The sequence below is a fragment of the Thunnus thynnus genome, chromosome 4 (genome assembly GCF_963924715.1).
Source record: "Thunnus thynnus chromosome 4, fThuThy2.1, whole genome shotgun sequence".
NCBI lineage: Eukaryota > Metazoa > Chordata > Actinopteri > Scombriformes > Scombridae > Thunnus > Thunnus thynnus.
In genome coordinates, this window is record NC_089520.1 from 1042822 (window position 1) to 1070396 (window position 27575).

Here is a 27575-nt window from a genome sequence, read left to right on the forward strand (position 1 = left end):
TGTCAGTCATGTGATGTCAGCTAACGATCATGTTAATTATTGATTGATCTGGAAAATAATTTTTTCATAAATAAAACATCAGTTCATGGTGAAACATGTCCTATGTCTAATGTGACGTCTTATTTGTCCTAATTTTGGTACAAAACCCAAAATATTAAATTATAAGACCAAGAATAGCAACAAAAAATGACTCAATCATCAAAATAGTTGCTGATTCATTTTCTGTCGAACTACTAATCAATTATTAATCAACTAATCGTTGCAGCTCTGAGGTGAAGACTTGTGTGAACGTTGAAGTTCTTCAGTCTTAAAACAAGAGTGTGAAACATGAACAGCTTCTGTCCGACCTCCCGTCTGGATGTGAAAGTGTTTGTGTGACGTCGCTCATTAAACCAGCAGGAATTACCGTTGATCATCAAACTCCTGATTTCTGTTGCTGCAGTCAGAAGAAATTCATCATTTAATCTCAAACACACGATGCTGTAAAAGAAACGTAATGCTAGCACCAAGCTAACAAGCTAACTGTCGGCTCCATGTAGGCGGATCACTCCGTCTGATTTCCAAACAGCTTGGACAGCCCGCATCAGTCTGCATCGATCTGCATCAGTCTGCATCAGTCTGCATCAGTTCACATCAGTCTGCATCGATCTGCATCAGTCTGCATCAGTTCACATCAGTCTGCATCAGCCTGTATCAGTCTGTATGATATATGGCTGCTCAATATGAAAGTTTGTATTTTGTTGTTTATGGGATGTTTGTTACTTTCCAACTGAGAACCAGACAGATATGTCACGATTACAGACTAAATAAAAATGTTTAATTTCTTTTTACTCGATTCTGGAAAAATCTGAACGTGATCATGAAGCTTCAGCTGCTTTTTGGCAGAAATAATGACAATGACTTGATAAAATAGAGGAAAATAAGCAGGCAGGTGCTTTCAGGAAATGAAAGGAAATGCTTTCTGATAAAAGTTCATTTTAAGAAGAGACTTGAAGGAAGACGCTGACTCAAACAGCCTGATTTCCTCTGGCAGGTCGTTCCAGAGCCTCAGGGCCCCTCAAGGCCCCTCAAGGCCCCTTAAGGCCCCTCAAGGCCTCTCAAGGCCCTGATGGCAAAGACTCTGTCCTTTTTAGTTTTCAGCCTGGACTCTGGAAGAGACAGAAAACCTCTGCCCGAGGATCTCAAACTACGCACAGGTTCATAGGGGATTAAAAGGTCTAAAATATAATCTGGAGCCAGGTCATGAGGAGCCTTAAAGGTCATCAATAAGATCCTAAAACAAACGGGGACCAACGTTAAGAGGCTAAAACAGGTGTGATGTGATGGTTAAAAGCCTGGCAGCTGAGTTCTGTACAGTCTGCAGTCGTTTCACAGTTTATTGATTAAAAAGAGAAAAGGCTGTTGTAATAATCAAGGTGCGAGCAGATTTTGATATTTGAATAATCGTTTAAATAATTTTAAAGTGAAAATGCTAATTTTTGATGGTTCGAGTTTCTCAAATGTAAGAATTTGCTGCATTTCTGTGTCTTGGACTGTTGGTCGGACAAAACAAGACATTTAAAAATGAAGTTACATTGAGCTTTAGGAAATGGTGACGGATATTTTTCACTGTTTTCTGATGGTTTATGGACCAATCAATGGATCGATTAATTTCGAAAACAATTTGCAGATTAATAGATAATGAAAATAATGGTTGCAGCTCTAATCTGCACTGTCAGTCATTAATTGATCTTGTTATGTCTTTTAAATGTTGTTGTTTCAGGCAGATCTGGACTCAACAGAACTCACAGAGACCCTGTAGAGGACGTGGTCTCAGTCCGGTCACAAGAGAATTGAACCTTGTTGAGTGAAACCAACAGTTGCTAGCGGCTAGCTGCAGGAAAATGAATGGCAGTCTGACTGGAATAACAACCAAGTACGTCGTCTTCTTGATATTTGGGCAGATCAGAGCTTCTTCTGGCTTTTAGTGACGCACTTTGGTTCACTTGGATTTTTTTCTGTGTGAAAAGAAACCAAACCAGTAAACTAAACCAACTCCTACACTGATTCAGACCAGAACAAACACACTAAGGGCCTTATTTTAACGATCTAAAGCACACGGTCTGAAGCGCATTGAGGGTGTGTCCAAATCCACTTTTGTTATTTTAACGGCGGAAAAATGGTCGATGTGCCAGGCGCATGGTTCAAAGGGGTTGTCCAAGTGCCATTGCTATTTTAACAACATGGGTGCTGGACGGGAAAATGACGACTGCGTCGGTCTTAAAATAGGAAAGAGACTTGCGCTGAGCTTAGCGCCGCTCTACGCCGGGCATAAGATGGGGCCCTAGAGGTTTGAAAATTCAGACACACTTGTATTAAATGACCTTGCAGGATGACGGCATGGTTCAGCTGGTAGAGAACATGGTTTAATCTGCGACTTATGACCGCTGTATTTAGAAGACTTTCCATATCAGAGGTATCAGTTATAGAAGAGCTGGACTGATAGTGAATTATTTTACTCACTCATGGTGAAAGACTCCATCTCTGCTCTGTGGTGTACAATTTAAAGCCTGATCCTTATCAAATCACTTGAGCCTGAAAAATGATAACATTTCAAAAAAAAGCATTAGCAATAGAGTCAGAATCCATTTTTCCCTTTGTTGACAGCTTTGTCTCGTCCACTTCCATCGTTCAGATCCTCACAACAGTCGGTGCAGGAAATTGAGTTACAGAGATAGGAGTCCTTTATCTGAAGAAGCGCACTTACAAATATGATTCTCTCTCCGTCTCTGACACCGCTCACATGTCCTTGACACTCTGTGATGATGTCACTGACGCATTAATTTTAATAATTTCTGACAGGCTAAAATTAGGATCTTGACCTCTTTAAGTTTCTCTGCATGCAGCTCCAAGTCAGCAGAGAGGAAGACGTCGGGGGGGGTTGGGGGGGGGGATAAAGGCAGACATAAAAGAGCCGCAGAGAAATAGAAGACAAGAGAATAAAAGTTGAAAAGAGTCCATTACAGCGAGAGATGTAACTCATAATTCATTCAGTGATGTGCTGATGTGCTGATAGGGGCTCTGGGAGGGAAGAGACCGAGCTCGGCCTCCTCCTGCCGGGGGGGGGCGGATCCTCCAGACTCTCCTCGGCTGCAGAGTGAAACGTCTGATACTGTAGATCCCAAAACCTTCAGACATACACAAGTCTGTCAGGTGAGCTCAGTACTCTGCATCAACAATAATAAACAAATAAATAATAAATGTGCTCTTTTTAACTGACTTTACACTGGATGTTATTAGTTATTAGACAGTTATTTCTACCATCTAACTTCAACTGTTTGTCCAATAATTTAATAACTAATGTCACCGGTTTTCATGACTTTTATCTAACAATGTCAACAGTTTATTCAATAATATTTCTACCACCTTTTCATGACTTTTCACTGACCATTTCAACTGCTTTTACTGCTTATTTCTTTTAGATAACCATTTGAAAAGTTTATCCAATAATTTAACTAAACTATCATTTAGTTATGACTTTTAGCTATTTTTATAGCTATATTTAACAATTTGAACTGTTACTCACAAGTTTACAAGTTCAACTGTTTAGCCAATCATTTATTAATAAATTTATGACTTAGCTAAGAGTTTATTGTTTGGGTGAACATAGCAATGACACAACACTGTGTTGATGTTGTTCTGACCCAGTTTTAGTGTTATTTTTTATTTTCCTGTTGGGTTATTTACTCAAAGCTTATTATAATCAACTCTACTCTTTTAAAACTGACATGTCACAGTTTGTTAGTGATTGTTAATAACTTGTGCATCTTTTGAATGTCATGTGAACATGATTTTGTACAAAAAACAGAATATTTGTGACAGTTTTTAGCTAAAGCTTGTTGTGTGTAACAGATTGCTAAAGTTAACCTGATGTTGTGTTGTTGCTGTATTGATCCAAACTGGGTCATATTTTGAACTGTTATTCTTTGCTTTTAGCTTTTTAATTCAACCATTCATTACTTTCACTGTTTAGACGTCACTGCTGCCTTGCTAACTAGTTTTCATGCAATCTCAATCACAACATGCAATAATAGTATTTATTCAGTGTATCATAATTTCTATTTTTTAAAGAGCTACAGGATTCAACAATCTTTGCACGTGTCACCTGGAAGCTGCTGCATCGGTCACTGACATTACTGACTTTCTCCAGGATAATTAATCTTTCTACTGAATCATTGATACAGGATTTTATTCTTACTGTGTAGTCTCTTTGAGTGCAACTACAATGCAACAGTGTGGAAGCAAAATCTGGGGCAGCCATGATGGCCATCTCTTGAGATATTTTGACAAGTTTCAGTCTCTGTGGGCTGCAGAAGTACAACTGTGCCGTCACCATCTATTTAAAGGGAACCTATTATGCTCAGCTCTATATTTTTATTTTTGGCATGACTTTTTTTTGCATGATTCACAGTTAAAAACTCCTTATTTATCTTCTACTGGTCCTTTATGCAGCCCCTCAGTTCAGCCTCTGTCTCTAACCGGCAGTTTTAGCTCCTGTCTCTTTAAGGCCCGCCTCCTGATGAGCCCACTCTGTTCTGATTGGTCAGCTTCAGGAAGCTTCCTGAGGGGCAGCTATTTCAGAGTCATGTTAAGTTACCGCCGATGAAAACCCAACATTTCCTGCTTTACTGCTTCATATTAAAAGCTTTTAAATGACTAAATAACAGGAGACTTTTATTGTGAAGAATTTACAGAAAATGAAACAAGTTTCTCACTGAATTAGCGGAGCTTCGTTAGCTTTGCTAAAAACCAGTCAAAACAACAACATCTGGAGATATTTGGAGCTGTTTGTTGAGCGGATCAGTTAGAAATAATACAGAGAGAAAAAGTACAAGCAGAAACAACCACATTGATGATGATGTTTGATGAAGAGCTGCAGACGACCAGCACACCTCCAACAGGTAAATACTTATTTTACTTTGCCCTGCTGTGTTATGGAGTCATAGCTCAGCATGTTAGCAGAGCGGAGCAGCATAATGTTAGTGTAGCGGAGCAGCATAACGTTAGCATAATGTTAGCGTAGCGGAGCAGCATAATGTTAGCATAATGTTAGCGGAGCAGCATAATGTTAGCGTAGCGGAGCAACATAATGTTAGCGTAGCGGAGCAGCATAATGTTAGTGTAGCGGAGCAGTGAACTGGCACGCTATGCAGACGACCATATAAAGAAATCCGTTACCAGCCGACGTCGACTCGGCCTGAAAGTAGAAAAAAACGTTGGAAATCGAGTGTTCAGATCAGAGCTGCTGCTTTCTGCTCACAGACTACTTACTGCTACATACATTTAACTCGGTATTTGACATGTCGGCTAATCGGTTTAATATGAACATCCGACATTGTAACATTATATATATGACTGATAATAAGGGATTTCTGTTCTTGAGATGATGAATAATGAATGTAAATATAAAAACTCAGCTATTCGGTCTCACATTGATATATTCTGATTGTGATGTCATAACTTTCACTCCTTAATGTTCTTTGACAACAGTTACAGTCTGCATTTACTCTCCACGAGTCCTTCAAACATCTTATTCTTCCAAAGATACAGAACAAATGAGTAGACATTAAACTGTAACTGACTGCAGGCCAGATTATTCCTGCAGCATCTCCTCGCAGCTTGAAAGGAAACTAAATTAGAAACGTCCTTGTAATTACTCTTTGGATTGGAGCATTAGTGCAACAGTATGCAGGGCGTACATTTAAAAAATGTGGGGATTCAACAATAATTGCATCTGGATGTAACCTCAAGGGCGAACACGGTGTTTGATCTTAATTTATATGAATCCATTCCCTGATGGGACGTAGCCTACTTTATGGAGCATAAAATGTCAGATCTGAGTTTGTCTTCAGGTCCTGAGGAGACGTTGCAGCAGCAGCAGCCACTGAGCAGAAAAAACAACCACCCACACTATTGTTTGATGAACACAAAGAGCAGATGCTTTTATTAACACGCTGCACACTTAAACTGAGGTTTCCCTGCTTTTGTTGAGTCATTCAGATTCAGTCTTCATGTCAGCGACCTTAAAACTGTCTTTTTACAGCCTTTAATACATTTACAAGCTGCTCTTTGTAAAGCATCTCACAGCTAACAAAGGACAAAAGTATGATTGAACATTAATTACTTTGAAACAGAAGCAGCATGTATTTGTTTTTGTTTGTCTCGCAGGGTGAAAACTAATTTAGCAGCAAACAGGTAAAGACCAGAGGTTAGTGTGTTAAAAATAAATGCATTATTCCTTCAAGCCTGTGATGTCAGAGTGAGAGAGGCTAATTACTGTAAACGCCTCCAGGCTCCACGTTCACATTTATTACTATTTTTTTTTAGGGGTGCAGACAAAAACTTTAGGGGCAAAGAAATGTCATTAATGCATCTCTTTCTAACGTTGCACATACTGTACATTATGCAGAAGACGCAGAGGCAAACTGAAGACTAAAGACTTTCTAAAAATAGGATGTACTTGCTGCCTAACGAAGGACAAATTGTGCTTCATGAATCATAGATCCAGTTTCAAACAGCAGAGAGCTGCTGATTGTTTTCAGGCTTTGCAATAACTAATAACAAAGCAGAACTCCTTCTGTGAGCTGCTGTATTAACAGATGATGAATGAAAATAATATATAATATGTAATTCATATGTATTAATGACATTCCACGCTCCCGGTGCAGATCGGATAGGTTAGGATTTAAGATTTAATCCATTTTTTATTTATTTTATTCTACACTTTTATTAATTTTCCCCTCGATCCGCATGACTACGTCTGTGTGTTTTTATTTGATTGTGCTCCGGCTTGTAGGGGACCAATAATTCAGTATTATAAAATCAATTTTAATATTTACTGATAACCCTTGAAGATAGGATTTCTCAGTCTCTGTCTTCAGTCAGCTTTAGTTGTTTTTAAATCTGCTCTGTAAATAAATTGACTTGACTTCATAAGATAAGTTATAATATCTGACAAATACTGTAAATTAAACACTTAAAATGTCCTTATATCTGCTTATAACTATATTATAATGTGTTATAAACTATTATTAATGATAAATACCTTAAAGTGTTACTGATTTAGTTTGCTTTGAAATGTGATGTGAGTAGTAAATGTAAAACTTACCAATATTTATATACATGTATGCAAGCAAAACTACACATACAATCATTTTTAAAAGGAAACATGTAGTTAACCCTGAATTCTGTGTGTTCGACCACACGGCGGACAACTTGAGCTTTCTGCAGTTTTTTTGTCCGCTGATAAATATTTCTGTGGGTCACAGACTTCGCTGACAGAGCTGTGTAAAGAGCGTCAGGCTGTTGTGACATGAATTACCACACTGTCAACCGCTGCGGAGCCCAAAGTCAGAGATTTTCAGGGTCAGATAGTGTCTCCGTGGCTGCTGCAGGTTTGTTTTTCATTTTACTTTTACTGAAAGCAATGCCAGCTGAAACTTGATTTATTTTTTAAAGGAATGTCAGCGTGAGAGAAAATTCCAATTTATTTCCTGCTGACACACTGCTGGAAAACAAAAACTCAACACGTCCTTGATTTGAACAGAAAGCCGGTAAGCTGGCTCTAATTGCTATTGAGTGCTAAATGAAAGACACTGTTTCTGAATTCCCTCTTATCAGAGTTACCTGAAACTTTTTCCATTACGGCAGCAATCATAAACTGCATGAATTATCTCATCTCGCAGAGGAAACAAAGTTTAATCAGGAGAGACGAGTTTTCATCCAACCTGCCATCCAGGACATCCTTCAACGCCCTCCAGCTCCTCCTGGGGAATCTCTAGATGTTCCCAGACCAGAGGAGATATGTAGTCCCTCCAGCATGTTCTGGGTCTGCCCCGAGGTCTCCTACCAGTTGGACCTGGCTAGAACACCTCCAGGGGGAGGAAATGACTGACTCAGCTCCTTCGTCACCACAACGGTTTGTTACAACACCTGCATAACTGCTGATGCTGCACCGATCTGCCTGACAACCAGAGGAAGCAGTCCACCGTTCTCCAGCAGAGCATCACGTTAAATTAATTCACTCAATGAGCTGAGTTTTGTTCAGTTAAGATGAGATGTATCATGCTCACCCTGTAAATAAATAATATAATATAATAAATGTAGCCGGGTGGTAAATCAGTTCAGATGTAATTTTCCACTTAGGTGTGATATAGCTCTCAAAGTTGTTTGGATGTTAATACATGTGTTCTTTGTTGTTTTCTTTTGAGTGTACAATTGTTTAGGTTTAATTAAAATGTGAAGTAAACCGTAAGTGGGCTGTGACAGTCTCACTTGTTGTTGCTGATTTTGGTCACAAGGCGGCAGCATTGAGCAATTTTATTGTCACTCCGCCAAGTGCATCTTGGTCTTTCTTCCTGTTTACGTGTGAACAACCTGGAGATTTGCGTTTGAGTGGTTGATGCTGTGACTCCATCGTGTAAAGTAGTAGGTAAATATACATATATCTTGTAAAATATTCCTGTACAAATACCTAAAGGATGTTATCTGTCGATATTTTAACGAGATGGTTTGATTTAGATGCTCCTGGAGTTGATGTCCTGGGATTTTGGCTCCAGACGTCGACCACTGTGTTCTCAGTTGCATAGCAAGGTAATGTTAGTGTGCATAAAGCTACACCATGCTATTGTATTTTGTTACTAGAGAAAATGTACAGGTGTTACATTCATTTGAACTCTAATTGAAGGTAAACGACAGTGTGTTGAGTTGTGCAGTCCCAGGGGAGTTGGTGCAACTTGTGAAAAATGTAAGTGTACTTTGCGAGTATACCTTGTACATTGACAGGCTACTTTTTGTGGGTTTATGGCTGTTAAATATGTACTTATCTGGTTCTATTTTATGTTTTCTATTGATAGTCATAGCCCACTGTTGTATTTTGTTTTGGTTATTTTTCTTTTAAATCATTTTTTTGTGTTAATTCTGCCACAAGCTGTGGAAGCACATGTGCTGCTCAGTAGTTTACACACTCTGTTAAAATGACCTGTTGCAAATGTGGTCAACAATATAATTAAAGCTACAAGAACCCCGGAAGTAATTGTGTCCTGTGTGGCATCTAATTCCACAGGCTACATAAATAACCTCGTCAGGACTTCTTTACATGGACTGATTACATTTTGACTTTGAGGAGGAACTGCAGACAAAAAGTCAGAAGATCACCAGAGTGGTAGAGTTCATCCTGAAGGGAACATGAACGTGTGAACCACATTTCATGACAATCCATCCAACAGCTGTTGAGACAAGGATCACATTCGGGATAAGAGTCATCCTCTGGGATGTACAAAGTTTTGTTCCAATTCATCTGCTGGAAGTACAAAGTTAGACCTGCTGGTGGCGCTAGAGGAGAAGTCAGAGGGTCACTGAAGTCAGTGAGATTCATCCTCTGGGGAACATGAATGCCTGAACTAAATTAATCTAAATCCATCTAATAGTTGAGAGCGACAGACCGACGTTACTGCACATTGAGAAGAAAAAGCAAAAGAAGTCCAGACAGAGAAAGATAACAAAGGAAAAATAGAAGAAGAAGAAACATCTCATCAACATCTCAGGATCAGTTATGAGCTCAAACGAGCGTCTGCTGCAGACAGAAGTGATGCCACTCTGACCCTGTGATAGCAATAACTAATCAGAGTGTAATTTGGCGCGCTACATTTCCTCTCAGACGTCAGGTAATTGCAGCACATGCATAATGAAGGAGGCTTTGAAGAGGAACCCAGGAGGAGTTTCCTCTGAGCTCTCTCACTCAGCTATTGATTGAACAGCAACGCTTAAATCTCGCTCTGTCTCTGCAGCCCACATACACACACTTCCACATCTTCCTGTAAAACACCATCGTCCGCCTTTTAATGACGCCATTAATCGACTTCGCTCCCTCATCCACTCCTCCTCTGGCTTCGTGTCTTTCACAGCTCTTGTTCACTTTTAAGTGCCACCATCCCGTCTCTCTCTCTATGTCCTCTCGTCTGTCAAGTGTTACTTAATTGGGACGCACAAAACAACAAATAATGACTTAATGATTGATGCTTTGACTGAGACTCTGAACTTCTCGTCTGCAAAGTGATTTCAGCATATAGGCGCTGCTTTCTGTTGAAAAAAGGCTGTTTAAGGCAACATGTCAGAACACAAAGTTCACACAAGAAATACTGAAAGCAAACAGATTTGGCTTTCAGTACAGAAACTGACATGTTACTTTAACGTTTATATTAAGTATTGATTTTTCCTCCACTGATATTGCCTGAAATGAAAGGTTACATCATGTGAAGAGTTTTGTTCATAACTGATGAACAAATCTGTTACAACCATGACTCAGAGATTTACAAAACTTGAGTCAAATCTGAACACAAAGACATGAAACATATATTTTTACATTCAGTGTGACTTATCATCATCTCTGATGTGCATCATGAATAAACCTCCATCAATCTGCTGACAAACCACAGAAACACGACGCTCCATATCACTGCAGAGCTCACTAAACACCGAGAACAGCTGAGGCTGATGGGAATGTCTTCAGTTTTGCAGCTATTTGGTCATAAAAATATTGAACAAATTCAAAGTTTGACCAGAAGATGGCGCTAGTCAGCGGATCACCAAAGTTATTACATTTCATCCTTGCAGGATGAATATTTGTACCAAATTTTGCATCATGTTTTGTTTACAACTTCAACAACGAAGCGTTTTGAATTCATTACGCTCTGATTCACATCTCTGACTGGCTTCTTCTCCATAGCAACGGCAGCCGAGGCTCATGGGTATCATAGTATTCTGAGCCGTCGGACAAAATTACAGATAAAACGTGACTTGTCAGAAACAAAGTGTGAATACTGTAAACCTGTAGGATCATCACATCATCCAGGACAGTCCTGAGCTTCTGTGTTCAGTAACATCGAGGAGATCGATTAAAGAAATATTTAAAATGTGAAAACAGAACGAGGAAAAACACTTCAGAGCCAGCAGCTGCTTCACAGCTCGATGGAGGTGTGAGAGCAGTCAGAGGATCACTTTATGCTTCACTGTGTTTTTGTAGTTTAGGCTCCTTTTAACTTGTTGTGTAAAGTGTCTTTGAGTATCTTGAAAGCACTTTACACATAAAATGTTGTATTATTATTATCATTATTCTCTCCAAAGTCAGTATGATTCATCTTCTGGGTTTGTTGTTGACATCTACATCCACAGAGCCAGGCTGCTAGCTGCTAGCATGGCTAAAAACATGTTAGAGAATGCAGAGAAACCCAGTATGATGAAGATTTTAATACTTTCTGTCATGGAGTCTGGCTCTTTTTGGTGACCTTGTAACATATGTTTTCTCTCCCTTTTATTTCCTTTTCTTGCCTTTTCTCTCTTGCTGTATAAAGTGAAACGACTTCAGACTCAGTGTCACACAGATGAAAAGACCTTGTGAGCTGAGGTCAGTCCTGGGCAGCAGCGATGTTCTCCCTGCGTGAGGCGGCGAGCCCAGAATAGGTTGTGACGTGCGTGCAGTTACCGCCGGTGTGTAGCGACCTGCTCTGTTAGCGCTTCGACCTCCGGGCCATGCTGCATGCATGTGTGTGTGTGTGTGTGTGTTTGTGTGTTTGTGTGTCCACATCAAATCCCTGCTACAACATGACGTTACCAGCTGCAGCGAGTTTCATGAGGAGCCATCTGGTGCTCAGAGGCCGGAGTTTGAGCCTGTCCAACGTCACGCTCTGCAACCCAAAACTAACATGTAACGGATCACTGTAACACCAGACGGGAGCGACTCAAAACACAAAATAACAAGAAGCAGCGTTGTTGTTCTCAGGGGGATGTTGACCTCTGAGCTGTTTGTAGAGAGGCTGTAAATAATTATAATGTGCATATGAAAGAGGTGGGCACCATGTTCTGGATAGACAGACATAAATCACCAAAAAACAAATGAGGTAGATGAGAACAAATACTTCTGAAAGGCCAAATTCAATACAACAATTAAAACAGACTAAATGAAATATAGTATACATTGGATTTCAAAACAAATCTGAGAATAGAGACTAAAGACGGGACCCTAACCCCCTAACCCTTAACCCTAACCCTCTAACACTAACCCCTATCCCCTAACCCTAACCCCTAACCCTAAACCCCTAACCCTCTAATCCCTAACCCTAACCCCGACCCCTAACCCTCTAACACTAACCCCTAACCCTTAACCCTAACCCTCTAACACTAACCCCTAACTCTAACCCCTAATCCTCAACCCTAACCCCTAACTCTAACCCCTGAACCCCTAACCCTCTAACCCTAACCCCTAACCCTAAACCCCTAACCCTCTAACCCCTAACCCCTAACCCCTAACTCTAACCCCTAACCCTAAACCCCTAACTCCTAACCCTCTAACCCCTAACCCTAATCCTAAACCCCTAACCCTCTAACCCCTAACCCCTAACCCTAACTCCTAACCCTCTAACCCCTAACCCTAAACCCCTAACCCTCTAACCCCTAACCCTAACCCCTAACTCCTAACCCTCTAACCCCTAACCCTAACTCCTAGTCCTAACCCTAACACCTAACCTTCTAATCCCTAACCCTAAACCCCTAACCCTCTAACCCTAACCCTAAACCCCTAACCCTAAACCCTCTAACCCCTAACCCTAAACCCCTAACCCCTAACCCTAAACCCTCTAACCCCTAATCCTAAACCCCTAACCCTAACCCCTAACCCTCTAACCCCTAACCTTTAACCCCTAACCCTCTAACCCCTAACCCTAACCCCTAACCCTAACCCCAACCCTAAACCCTCTAACCCCTAATCCTAAACCCCTAACCCTCTAACCCTAACCCTAAACCCCTAACCCTAAACCCTCTAACCCCTAATCCTAAACCCCTAACCCTAACCCCTAACCCTCTAACCCCTAACCTTTAACCCCAACCCCTAACCCCTAACCCTAACCCCTAACCCTAACCCCTAACCCCTAACCCTAACCCCTAACCCTAAACCCCCTAACCCCTAACCCTAACTCCTAACCCTCTAACCCCTAACCCTAACCCCTAACCCCTAACCCTAACCCCTAACCCTAAACCCCCTAACCCCTAACCCTAACTCCTAACCCTCTAACCCCTAACCCCTAACCCTAACCCCTAACCCCTAACCCTAACCCCTAACCCTAAACCCCCTAACCCTAACCCCTAACTCCTAACCCCTAACCCCTAACCCTAAACCCCTAACCCTTAACCCCTAACCCTCTAACCCCTAACTCTAACCCCTAACCCCCTAACCAGTTAACATTAACTGTACCATGGGCCAGTTATTTCAGGATTTGTCATTAACTGGCTGTTAACCAGTAGAAAGGCAGGACAATGTGTTTCGTTTATTTTTTTGAATTCATTTAAGAATAAAATAGATTTATAACACTGTTAAAGACTGTGGGGGGAAAAATGGCATCAACACACATTTCTATTTGACTACCAACCATTTATCTTTGTAAGAAAACAAATCTGTTCTAATCACACAGGCTAAAGTTGTGTAATTCACACATTAAACTTTAATTTCTGGCAGGTTTATTAGACTTTTCAGCACCATTCACTGTTCAAACAGTACGACACAACCTTGGTTTTAATGCCTCTCCTCATGTGGGGGGGCAGGATTACATGTAACAAGGTTATATTATGATCCTTTCATTTACAGGTGTGTTTCATCTTGATGGTCTGATGTGCAAAAGAAGATTGACTCTTGTGTTTTCTGCTATATTTGTAAAAAGAATAATAATAATTACTGCAAAAGTCAACCAATTCTTGTCTTCTAACTAGTTTTCACAGTCACTGAGCACTTTATTAGGAACAGCTGTGTAATCTAATCCAACAGCTTCGCCATAAATTCTACTTTATGAATCTTTTACATTTACAGTTTTTGTTGTCATTGTCAGAAAGGTGATAATTCTACTTTATGTTTATTATTGAGGTTGTAGTGGCTGCTGGTGGTGTAGTAGAGTGCGGATATGGATAGTAGCAGCACTTTCAATGTCTTTTATTGTCTTGTTTTTTGTGTTTTTCTGTGTTTTCATGCTGCAAAAAGAATTTCCTCTTATAAAACAATAAAGATCTGATCTGAACTGATGTCTGAGGTCATTTTACATCTCACAGAGGTTTAACTTCCTGTTGGGTCTCCAGTCTGGATTTAGGAGGAGAGTTGCTGTGTAAAAACTGATTGTATTTAAGTCGATTTTAAAGCTGGAGACCACGAACAGAAATCAGAATCATGTTTATAAGCAATTTTCGTAAAATAAGGAAAAGTCATAAAGCAGCAAGTCAATAAAACAATATTATGTTTTAGAGCCCACAGATTAAAAACATCACACAGTAAATCTCATACAGAAGAGTCATAAAGACGTAAACCTGCTGAAGCTTCTACGTTCATCTGAAATGCTGCAGAAGTTTCTGATTGAATCAATGAACCTTTTATCATCTATCAATACCGAGGACGCATCATGCAGCATCTGCAGACTGTACTATAACTCTGCTTAGATCAACGTTTTCTTCAACTAATCTGTGTGTTAGATGAGTCATTTCTGGATATGAAGAATGAAAACATCATCATGAATCTGAGAAAATCTTTGCTGAGGGCTCGTTCTGCTCGCTGAAGTGTGCAGCTGATTCTCCCCGAGGCAACGGCTGCGATGATCGGTAAACACCAGCATGACCCGACACTCCCGACCCCAGCGTGAGCTGTGAGGCCACGGTGTGTGTGTTCATATTATAAAACCACCTTCATATAATCCAACATTGAGGAAGGTGATATTGTGTGTTCAGCTGTGTTTGTCAGTGTGTGTCCACATTAAGTCGGTTAAATAAAAAAAATGCATCTTTTTCTCTCAGTTTCAGTCCAAACTAAAGGTCCCTTCATGCTGTGAGACTTGAGTCTGTCTGAGACTTAAGTTGATATTTGTGAGAGAAACGTTGTTGTCAATCCAAGCGGTGTCTCTAGATCTCTCTGTAGATGTTTATCCTTCCACCTGCTTTTATTTGCAGTTTCAATTTGTGCACAAAAACTCCTCAGTGGAAACAGAAAAATCCTGAAATATCTCACTTGGCTGATGTGGATAACAAGCAAATGTAAACAGACTTAGTGAATAAACCACCGACTACTCACAAGACAAACGACTGTATCGGTCTAAAACACAGGCCGTGGTGATTATGACCCGGGGAAGTGACGCTGTTCAGATGACGTGAATATAAGGTGACGTCCTCGTTAGCAGGAGGCGTGTAGGGGGGGGTGATGGGTAGAGGGGGGAGACTAGATAGTTAACAAGATGGAAAAAAGGCGAAGAGTGGCCTTTGCTGCAGGAGATCACTGTTTACCTCTGCGGCTCGGTTGTGTTTTTCTCTGTATTTCTGTATTTCACTGATGTTTTTCACTGCCAGTCAAACCACAATCTTTCTCTAACAAACTGGTTTCTGTGGCTAAACCCAACCAGACTTCACATCAATACATGAAACTAACAGAAACGTCAACATTTCCATCATCGCTGTCGCTGTTTTAACGACGTCGTCTCGTTGTTTCTTCTTCTTCTGCGACTGTTTAACAGCAGCGACTGGAGAATCAGCGCCACCTGCTGTTTATCTGCTAATATTCACACGACAGCAGTGGATGGAAATAAATATTCACTACATTTTCTTTTATTGATTTCTTGGAAATTCTTGGAAATGTTGTTTGCATTACATTCGGATGCAAATCTGCCTGGTGGGAGCCTGAACCTCTTATCATAATTCATCAGCACATAATCAGAGTTCAACACATGAGAAGAGTCAGATAATTAATCCTGACCGCCTACCAAACAGTTGACTGCTGAAAAACATCTTGGGGTTTTAATATAGTGATGTAGTGCTATTATAGTTGTGTCACAGGCTGAATGTGGAGCAGAAACTCTTTAAAGCTCACAGAGAGAATCTGTTCTTGTTATCTGAGACGGCAGTTTGTCTCCTTTACATTAATGCAGGATCTTGTCCTTCAGCTGAGGAAGAGGAGTACATGAGCACGACACAGTCATCCCACCAAACACACAAGATAATACATGCACTCATACGCTTTATTCTCTCATGTCTGGTTCACTTCTTATCACAAGTCATTACACAGAGAAACTGAGTTCAAAGTAAAGCTGTGAGTCGGATGGAAACAAGCTTTCAATCACGTTTTCTTTTACGGATTCTTCGGAGATTAAAGTTGTTAAAAGTTGCACCACATTTAGATGGAAAGATGTGTCCCAACAGGTAAACACTGCTGTTTACGCTAACCTGTAACCATGGTAACTGTACACAACAAAGATGGCAACAGCTGCAGCCTAAAAATGCTTAGAAGTCATAAATATTTAAAGAGGATATATTCTGTTTTTTGTGGTTTCCTGTTATTTATATCCTGTCAAAACTTGCTGCCTGCAAGTCAAAAGTCAGGGCTTCAACCTGCTCTGATGCTTCGTTTGTGACGGTTTTTTCTACCTCGCTGATGAGCTGACATCGGCTCGTCTTCTTCTGCAGATTTTTATGAAATTCGGTTAAACTTTTCACTCAATTTGGATGAAAACTGGCTATAAAGAGAACAAGAGAAAATAATCCAACCTGAGCCTGAAGACAAAAACACTGGACCTGTTGTCGGGATCCGTCGGGTTCAGGTCAGGTTTTCAGAGGTCAAGCTTCTCTGAAATATGACATCATGCCGTCTTCACACAGCGATAGATGAAAAGTTAAATTACGTGTGTTAGGATCTGGTCTGCTGAGTTTATTAGTGCTGGTTTTAATGGAGCGTTCTGGTATAGCGGGACGTCCTAAATGCAGTTTCAGTGTCGGCATCATGAACAGAGATGTAAAGACAGAATCCGCTGTGACATGTTCGCACTTCATGAATAAATCAGTGCAGGAAAGTGTTTTCTTCAAGCGGCAGAGCAGCTCATTTCCCCGGAGAGTCGTACGTCTCCTCATGCAAAATGCCAAGGTCAAACAACGGAGCCTTGTTCTCGTCGTTAAGGCTTAAACTGCCGGCGTCCAGCCGTCCCACTTCCCAGTGAGCGTGAACTCCTGACGTGCAGCGATGCAGACGTTGTGTTTTCCAACCACCTGTTTTTATTCTTTAATTCTCACATTAAAAAACCTGAGTAGTAAAAAAGTTTTTATCTGCTAAAAGACGTAGTTATGTGGATGAAAAACAGATGTAAACAGACTGAGTGAATAAATGAATCATGTGACTGAAACATCAGAACTGTGTGGAGCGATGATGATGAGGCTGTAACCTTCCTCACATCAACACATGAAACTAACAGAAACGTCATATTTCCATCATGTTTTCCATCGTTTGAGCTTTGACTGTCGCTCTTTTAATGACGTCGTCTCTTCTTCTGCGATGGTTTAATGGCAGCAACTGGAGAATTAGCGCCACCTGCTGATTATCTGCTAATATTCACACAACAGCAGTGGATGGAAACAAACATTCACCACATTTTCTTTTGAATATTTTCTAAAAATGTTGGTCAAAATGTGCATTTGTCCTGAAGAAAACAACACATGGCAGCCTGGGGACACATACAGTGACTCTGCTATAAGACTATAAATGAAGAAAATTAATTACAAAAGAAAAGAAAATTCTGAAAAGGGTTTTTTTTTGTGATTTAAAGGATCCTCAGGATGCAAAAGGTTCCACCAAACCTGTTTTCAACATGTTTAATTTCCCTCATTTACCATTTTCTTTGCTTTCTTTCGCTGGTTGTCTTCACTGTGAAGATAATTCTCTCTCTTGCAGGGTTTTTTTGTCCAAGTTGTCATTGTGTTTGAGAAGCAGCAAAATGCAGCAGGAGGGTGATTAACAGAGTTACTGAAGCAGCTTTAAACATCATTTTTCTTCACGAGGCTGAGATATGCAGCTGCTGTACATTTATTTAGTATGAAAACGACTCGTTCTTCTTCAGCACTGACTTTGTTTCAGAACGGTGAGGTGTCTTTTTTTACATTTTAACAGATAAAAACAGATAAATCCATCAAAGCAGATGTATTTATACCTGATGCACACTGAGGCATTGCTCAGTATACGTGATAGAAGCAGTTCAGAATCAAAGCGGTTCAGTGAATCTACAAGTGGGTGCATATTTCTGTTTGCTCAGTGTTCAGTGCTGCAGGGCGTGTGATTTATCTCTCAGGTCTGTGGTGGTTGGTTGTATTACAGGATAACACTGGTGGCATGTTGGGGGAATTTACACTAAAGGTGTGTAAAGTGCAGGTATCAGAGCAGCTGATGTCGCTCTCTCGTCCTCAAAATGTTCGACATGTTTTAAGAGTTTGCAGCAGTGTCTTTAAAATGAAAATGTGCCTCACTCGGGGGGGGGGGGGGGGGGCATCTTCATTTCTAACATAAACTCTGGATGTGGAAGTTTGATCTGTAACACCTGAGAGATTTTCTTTTCTCGGGTTGCTGATGAAAGCGGCCGCTATGACTGACAGCTCAGGGCTCAGCTGACTGCAGCTGTATGAGGAGCTTCAGGTCACACAAAGTTCATCTTCAGCCAACAGGACAATATGTGCTTTACAAACACGTGTCATACGTGTCATGTTGGCTCTGTTCAGGGTCAATGTTGGTCAGTGTGATGTTTGTTCAAGGGCAAGTTTCAAATACGTTCCTCAAAAGAGGAAGAGGAAGAGGAAGCCGGTATCTTCAGCAGTGAGACGACTGAACCCTAAATACTCCTGAGTCAGAATTACTGCCGTTTCTTTCATTAAACGCCGACTGACAACATGACAGGCTGTAAACGTTTACTGAGTTTAGTCTCTAAATGACCTGAATACATAACTGTGATGGAAATGGAGGACAGCGTGACTCTGACGCTCTCAGCTCCGGCGTTGGATGATACTTTGAAGCAGACGTTGGTTCAACCTCCTCTACCGTCCAGCGTGATCGACTCTTCAGCTGACAGCGCTTCAGCAGCCAATCAGGAGAGACGCTCTGTGCTGCGCTTGGATTTTATAACTGACCTTAAATCAGGATGCACACTGTTTATTTCTTTTTTTTTTGTTTCTTCTTCTTGTTTTTTTGTTCCTGATGTTTTCACATCAATGGCATTAAAAGGAGAACCTTACAGGTAAACATGAGACTCGTCAGCTGTTAGAGGATCAGTGTTTCCTCTACAGTCACTCAGGAGATGTGAACCACCACAGCTAGATAAAATGAGGAACTGCCTAGTGTATAGAAGTAAACCCTTTAATTACGGTCAAGTAACCATATAATATTACAGTATTAGTACTGCAACCACTTACAGCACCAGAACCAAAACTAAGACCAACAGTGATGGATGTGGAACAAATACCAAACATGACCTCCTGCCACCGCTGCTACAGAACGATTACAGAGGAAACACTGCAGCAGGTTAATGTCAGGCTGGATTTTACAGAAACATCAGTACTAAAGAAGAATGAAAATATGTATCGATAAGAGGAAGCATGAAACACAAGCGTGAATGTCTTGAATCAACAAGTTAATCTAATCGGATCAGAAAACGCTTCTGTGAGTAATTCTGGAGTCCAACAACAGATTTTGTTGTTTCATTTAGAGAACTTGTTGCAACTCAGGTGTCTTATTTCATATAAAACACCTGACTGGACCACAGTCTCTAAATGCAGATGTGTGTTTACATGTGTGTATAAGATCCGGACCAAAAGATGTAATCTCTCTCTCTCTTTTTGTTAAAGTTGGGGTCGAGTCATGATTTAATTATCTTTTTTTTCATTTTTGCTGCAAAATGCAGGATTGAAACATCATATTTTTTAGGATTTCATGTGCAAGAATAAAAAAAATACCTGCTGGATGTCATCATTATACACAAAATACAAGTTAGCAGATACAACTGCTGACTGTCAGCACAGATGCTTCAACTCAGTAGATCACATCCAGTTTAATAATCAGTCTGAACACAGACAGAACAGAAAGGTCTGCTCACTGACTGATAGCTAACGTTAGCTCCCTGCAGGAAGAGACAAACTGAACAAAGTACAATCTGGAGATGAAACAGATGTAGTTCAGAGTCATTTTCAGTCTGACTGTTTCATTCACACTAAGTTTTTGTGAATGTTGTAACTCGACCTTCATGATTTAAACATTTTACATCATACGAAAACAAAAATCCAAATTAAACATATTTCAGTCACCCTAGTCATGTGGAATAAACTATTGGATGCTGGGTGGATGCTGGGTGGATGTTTAGTGAATACTGGGTGGATGCCGGGAGGATGCTGGGTGGATGCAGGGTGGATGCTGGGTGGATGGCGGGTGGATGGCGGGTGGATGTTTGGTGGATGTTTGGTGGATGCAGGGTGGATACTGGGTGGATGCTGGGAGGATATTTGGTGGATGCTGGGTGGATGCAGGGTGGATACTGGGTGGATGCTGGGAGGATATTTGGTGGATGCTGGGTGGATGCAGGGTGGATACTGGGTGGATGCTGGGAGGATGCTGGGTGGATGCAGGGTGGATACTGGGTGGATGCAGGGTGGATGCAGGGTGGATACTGGGTGGATACTGGGTGGATGCAGGGTGGATACTGGGTGGATACTGGGTGGATACTGGGTGGATGCTGGGAGGATGCTGGGTGGATGCCAGGTGGATGCCAGGTGGATGTGGGGCTTTTGAAACACTGTATGAACAGCAGCAGTGATGGCAGGGTGCTGCAGCAGCAGTGATGGCAGGGTGCTGCAGCAGCAGTGATGGCAGGGTGCTGCAGCAGCAGTGATGGCAGGGTGCTGCAGCAGCAGAGGAGAGAAGCTCCAGCCAGCAGCTCGCAGGCTTCACTGCATTAATTGGAAACATCGCAGCCTTCATGTGCATGTTAGTGCTTCAATGTGCAGCGTTTGCATCGAAGGATTATCAAACAGGCTTACAAAGCCAGAGCTTCATTATGAAGTGACTGTTGTGAAGATTTATTTTTGGAAAATCTAAAGTATTGATGTCACATCTTTTGTCCAGATTCTTTAATGTGACTATTTTTATCCCACATAACACAGCTGCTCAGCTGCATAATTAAAAAGAATAAATCACTTGATGTTTTGAGCAGAGTAACTTTAAAAGAATATTATGTACATCACAGTTTTCCTTTGATAGTATTCTATAATACTTTGAGAAGTACTCAGTGGTATTTTGTCAGTGTGGATCTGATGTGACGTAAATATTCATAACTAAATGAGGAACAATTAAAGTTATATTTGAAGAAAGAAAACAGAACTGTCGTCACATTTTGATTCTAACTTTGAAAGAAAATGTTATTTTATCAGTAAAAGATTTTTACGTCATCATAAATGTGACAGATATGATATTCTATGTGAGTGAGTGTACTCAACTCCTCTGATAGAAATGTTATCTGAGGATTAAGATCATCTGTTGTGGGTTTGATACTCCGACGCTCTGCAGCAGCAGCAGCAGCTTTGGTTTCTTCTTAGAAAGAAGTTTTGTGTGATCTGGGAGAACTCGTGTTGGATCAGATGTTTCCTGGTAGTTTTTCTTCTCTGCAGGACAGAGAAAAATCCAAAAACAACCAGTAGCCAAACAAACAGAAGCCATCAGGGCTCACAGCTGAAACAGCAGCCGAGCTGCGACTCTAATGGCCAAAAATTAAAACTAGCTGCCAAACTGCTGCTGGGGCCGAAGCCAGTAAACAACAGAAAAACAGTCATCCTTACTTAGCTGTGCCTTGAGTGGAGAAAGCAATTGGAAAAAAGTAGCTTAATGCTCTTATTTAAGATAAGACTAATCCTTCATTTGAAAGGAAAACAGAGGCTTGTGAGGTGAGAGCTTTCACACAGCGAGACGCCGCCGCCGCCGACATGTTGAAACACAAACACAACAGAAATAATAAGATTTACTCTGAGCTTTTCTGCATGAACGCAACAATGGCGTCTTTTGTGCTACCACTTCCAAAATAGGGTATTAAATTCATATTTTATGACCTTTTAACGTACGGAGAATATTTTGGTAATGCACAACAGTGGAGGCCATCAGGAGCTTCATGAAACTCCTGCAACATACATTCATTTTGTTAAATGATATATATTTTTATGTTTTTGTACTCATGTATTACTTATGCATCAGCCTTGCTGATGTTTAGCTACAGAATGATCTGTAATTGTTCCTATTAGGATTTGTAAAGGTAAAGCCCCGGCCGGTTTTAACAGGTTGACCCAGCCTGCAGGGAACTGCTGCTGACTCTCTTTACATGAATAACAAAGATGAAACAGGTGAAAAGCTGAGAGAAGAGAAGAATGCATTTAGCAGCAGATACTCTGATCTAGGACCACTGAGACCAGTCACAACACCAGTCAAGGATTAACAGAAGACAACAGTAGGTTAGACTGGGTTTAGTTAGCAGGTAACTATCAGTGTATTTACATGCACTTAAAGGGGACATATTCATCTCCTTCTGTTTTTCTGTTATTTTATATCCTCTTCTGATGTCGGATGTTAAACATGGTCGAAGCTCCAAAACTCCAGTAAAAGATAAATAAGGATTTTTGAACTGTAAATCATGCAAATATATTCCAGTAGAGCCCCAGAATATAAATATAGACCTGGAAATGTGCAGAATGTGTCCTCTTTAAGGAAGCAGGTTATTCAGAGAAACCAGGTTATGTGTGTAATCAGGGAACACGTTTACATGCTCTGCAGTAACCTGGTTACTGTAAATCTGTGTTTACATGCAGCAGATCACAGATTTCTCTCCAACTGTTTATTTTATGTTTATTTTTACTCTTCACTATTGTGTCGTGCTGTACCTTCCTCTTGATGTTGCACTTCACTCTCACGCTCAAGGTTTATAATCATCCACTGTATTTAATGCCTGTCTGTTTATTGATACATGACTGTGTGTTTTATTGTTGTGTTTTATGTGTTCCTTATAAATCACTTTGTAATGCTGGTTTTGATGAGTACAAATAAACTTTATTATTATCATCAGCTTGTTTTGGCTCACTGACTGTAACTGTGTCGGTGACAGAAGACGCTGCTTTCTGACTCTTTGTTCTGGTGTCTGTGTCGGAGCAGACTGACCGAGGAGCTTTTCCTGACAGCACAAAAGTATCTGAATTTTCTGAAACAGTCAAATGTTCAACTAGAAACCAACTGATTCAAACTTCTACAGGCGACTTTGTGTTAGTTTTAGTTTCACTTTGGATGGAAATATTGTAAATATGAGGACGCATCACTCTGTGTAAAGATCTCTGCTTTCATCCAGCTGCTCCGCTGTGTTCTTTCTGTCTACAGTCTGTTGTTCTGCACATCTGGACTTGATGTCTAGATGTCAGAGAAATCAGCGTTCTGCAGGAGAAATCTACCAGCTGACTGTAACCTGGTTACTTACGTGCAGGTAAAGAAACAGATTATTTAGTTTTGTTTTCTGCTCTGGTTTCATCAGAAAGAAACTTTTTCTCTGTGAGATTAGCTCAGACTGTACAGAAGTTTATTTCAGAAGGATTTAATGAAGCTACTAGAATTTAATTACGTCTGGTTCTGTATTTACTTACAGTTTAAATTCTTCACTTATAATACATGAAGTTAGAACAGAGGGAGAGAAACATGAAAAATACCTGACTTATTAATGTTTAGTTGTTGTTGACTCAGTTATCTGGTAGTTTCTGAGACTGCAGTGAGCTCAGGAAACACAACTTCACAAACTGCAGTTATAAAATCACTATGAATCAATAAATAACAATTATAACATCATAAAATTACATAAATATACAATGACAATATAACTCTCCCCAGTGGTTTCTATTTCATGCATTAGTCTACAAACTATTGTTAACTTAATCTCCTGTTTCGATGTAAGAAGGTATCAACAATTAGAAGACAAAAAGTGAAAAGGTCGACACGAGTTTAGTGCACGAGGAGCTGCAGGACATTTAAAAGCAGAGGAAGTAAAGTAACATGAAAACTCAGTGACAAGGGAACAAGTGACAGTTAAAGAGAGAAATGCTGGTGTGAAGAAGGAGAAGAGATGCTGATCAGTGTCAGTGGCTGAGCGTGTCCTCCTCCCTTCTCTTCTCTGTTTGTCAGATTAGTGTAACGTCTCACACTGATGACAACGAATCCACTGTGACGGGCTGCCAGAGGGCATTCCCTCTGAATTATCTAAGCAGTCCAGGAAACGGACATCCAGACATCCAGACATCCAGACATCCAAACATCCAGACATCCAAACATCCAGACATCCAAACATCCAGACATCCAAACATCCAAACATCCAGACATCCAGACATCCAAACATCCAAACATCCAGACATCCAAACATCCAAACATCCAGACATCCAAATATCCAGACATCAAGACATCCAGACATCCAGACATCCAAACATCAAGACATCAAGACATCAAGACATCCAGACATCCAGACATCTAAACATCTAAACATCTAAACATCCAAACATCCAGACATCCAAACACTCAGACATCCAGACATCCAAACATCCAAACATCCAGACATCCAAATATCCAGACATCCAGACATCCAAACATCCAGACATCCAGACATCCAGACATCCAAACATCAAGACATCAAGACATCAAGACATCCAAACATCCAGACATCCAAACACTCAGACATCCAGACATCCAGACATCTAAACACTCAGACATCCAAACATCAAGACATCCAGACATCCAGACATCAAGACATCCAGACATCCAGACATCCAAACATCCAGACATCCAGACATCCAGACATCCAGACATCCAGACACTCAGACATCCAAACATCAAGACATCCAGACATCCAGACATCCAGACATCCAAACATCCAAACATCTAAACATCCAAACATCCAGATTAAAAATACAGACCTGTAGATGTGCAGAATATGTCTTGTCTATGTCTTTAAATACCTTCATATTAGTCTTTTATTTGCCTGTCTGTGTATTTAGACAGTGCGGGTCCATGTGATCCATAACAATAATGGATGTTATTTTTCGAGAGAATAGTCATCAGGTTAATCAATAATGGAATTAATTGTTAGTTGCAGCCCTTCAGCTATATATTGATTTTTTTCTAAACATAAACTTCTCTGCTTTGTCAGCAAACAGACGCTGACACACCAGGCTGACGCACAAAAGAGTCAAATTCAAGAGGGATTTAAAGTGTCATAAACGCAGTAAAATAAACCTTCACGAGTGCATCTGAAGCCTGCTGCTGTGTGTCTGCCTCTCGCTCTTCATATCACATCATATGAAGCTTTTCATTCTGTCTTTTCTCTGTCGGCTGGAGACTCTTCCAGCGAGCTCGTCCTCGTTTTCTGTTCCTCTCAGGCGAATGTGTGCAGGAGGACAGCCATCTTAACATGGAGCCAGATTAAAATCCACATACTCCACTATCTCCCTTGTACACACTGAGCCCACCGCTGCGTGTTTGAGACGAAGAGGACGCAGAGGAGGAGTGGGTGGAGGAGAGGAGATGCAGGCTAAACTCTCTTCTTCTTTTCCTCTCATCAGAGCTGCAGTTCAACGTCTCTGGACTGAAGAGGAGAAGTTTACTTCAGTTTGTGGAGCGAAGCTTGAAAACAAAAGTCAAAGCAGCAGTTAAATATCCTGATGTCAGCTCAACAGAAAGATCAGTGGCTGGATGAGTTATGAAAAGTCAGCAGGAGACTTTTGACAAGATTATTTCTGGTAATAGATGATGGCTGCCAATTAAGATCAATTAACCCACCAATTATTTTCACAATCAATCGAATAGAGAAATATTATAATTTCCTAAAGCTCTGTATGACACAGAAAAGCTTCAAATTCTCTGAACGTTTGTCATTTTTGCTTAAAATGATTATTTGATCATCAAAATAGTTGCTGATTAATTTTGTGTTGCAGCTCTAAAACAGATGAAGGGGTTGAGAGTTTGGCCTTCCAGCTGTTGACCTCACGCTCCATCTTAAGGCTGATCTGTGCTTTCAACGTCCACCTGAAGTAAATTCATCACCCGCCCACGTCATGACTGTCTCATCTACTGTACGTATGTAGTGTATTCATGTTCTCATTAAGCTGTCACACACACACCACTTTCTTTTTTCCGACTTTCTCTTGTTGTGCGTCCTTTACCCTCTCTGAACAAGACCCTGAGATACTTCAACTTCTTCACTCGGAGCAGCGACTCACTCCCAACCTGAAGGGAGCGGCGCTGTCGCCCGGCAGAGCACCATGACGTCAGACTTGTAGGCGCTGACTCGTCCCGACTGCTTCACACTTTACTGCAAACACAAGGCCGGCACAAACCCTCCGTTTGACCGTTAGGTGCCTAAAAAAGAATCTCAAATATTTTCAGTAAACTTTTTTCAACTACTAACCAGATTAGACCGACTTCTGAACCCATTTAAGCATAAAAAACGCATTGAACTTGTCTCAACTTTTGCTGCAACATGACGTCACCTGGCGAGGCTCTGCAGTAGCCAATGAAATAAGTGCAAGCACACATTCCTGGTGGTTGACTGGTTGGTTAACCGCTGTTTACTTCACGATCATCAAGACAAGAGACAAAAACAGTGATAACTTCCCAGAGTTATAGACGTCTGTGCAGTGTTTTAGTGTCAGAGATCTGTTATTCAAACTGGACTTCACAGATCATATTTCATGTCTCACCTGTATCTGTACACCAGAACTGCCATATAAAGACCAGAACTACTTCATGTGGTCTGTGCTGCTGGTTTACCGTTGCATAATAAGGTGTTAACACCATGTCATGGTTGTATTCCGTCCACTGGTTTGCTCGACATTAAACGTCTGATATTAGTGGATTAGAGGGAGTAATTAACTCTTGGAAGAGGATCCATCTCAGCTGGAGGCTGCAGACTCAGCAGGCGTCTCTGCCACCAGAGGAAACCTTCCTTCTCAACTCGTCCTCCGTCTTCCTCTCTCTTCTTCTTCTTCTTCTTGTGTCTTTGGCCCTTTGTCTTTTTCAATCTCTGTATTTCTTTACTTTGTTTTTCCCTCAAACTTTCATTCTCCGACTCATATTCTCCGTCTTCCTGATGCTGCGTCTCCTGGCTTCAGTCTCAGTAATTAACAGCATCTGTAGCAGCTCAGATTTACATTTACATGACAAACACGAGCAGAAATGTGTTTTCTGAGGTCTGAAAAGACGATAAAAGGGAATTTGACCGTTTCAGTTTGCATGGAAACCTCACAGGACATTCAAAATGAGATTCTGATTTATTTATAATCAGACAAACTGGATATCACACAGTGTGACATGTAAAGCCAAGAAAAGCGAGGGAGAGTGTGGACAGAGAAGTGATGTCTGGATAAATGAGCAGTTTGTGTTTCCTGTCGCTGACTTCATGTCCAGTTCTTCACATCTGCATCATTATTAAAGTTACACAGAACAGTTTCAACACAAATGTAAACTGATGACTGTGTCTTTCTCTCTTTAAGGTTTAAATAAAGACGATATAAAAACCGCCTGTAGCTGCTTCCTGCTTCATTACCTTGTTACAACTGTGGTTGTATTTTCTCTTCTTCTGTGTTTGCATGACTGACAGGAGTCTGTACAAAGTTTAAGTTCACAAACTTTTGTGTGAACACTGACACAGTTT

The 27575-nt window shown here is 40.7% G+C and overlaps 1 protein-coding gene across 2 annotated transcripts in view; it reads right to left on the reverse strand.

The window, feature by feature from the left end:
* grm7 (glutamate metabotropic receptor 7) overlaps window positions 1-27575 on the reverse strand; it is a 324109-nt gene that overhangs the window by 114292 nt on the left and 182242 nt on the right. The window lies entirely within an intron of this gene.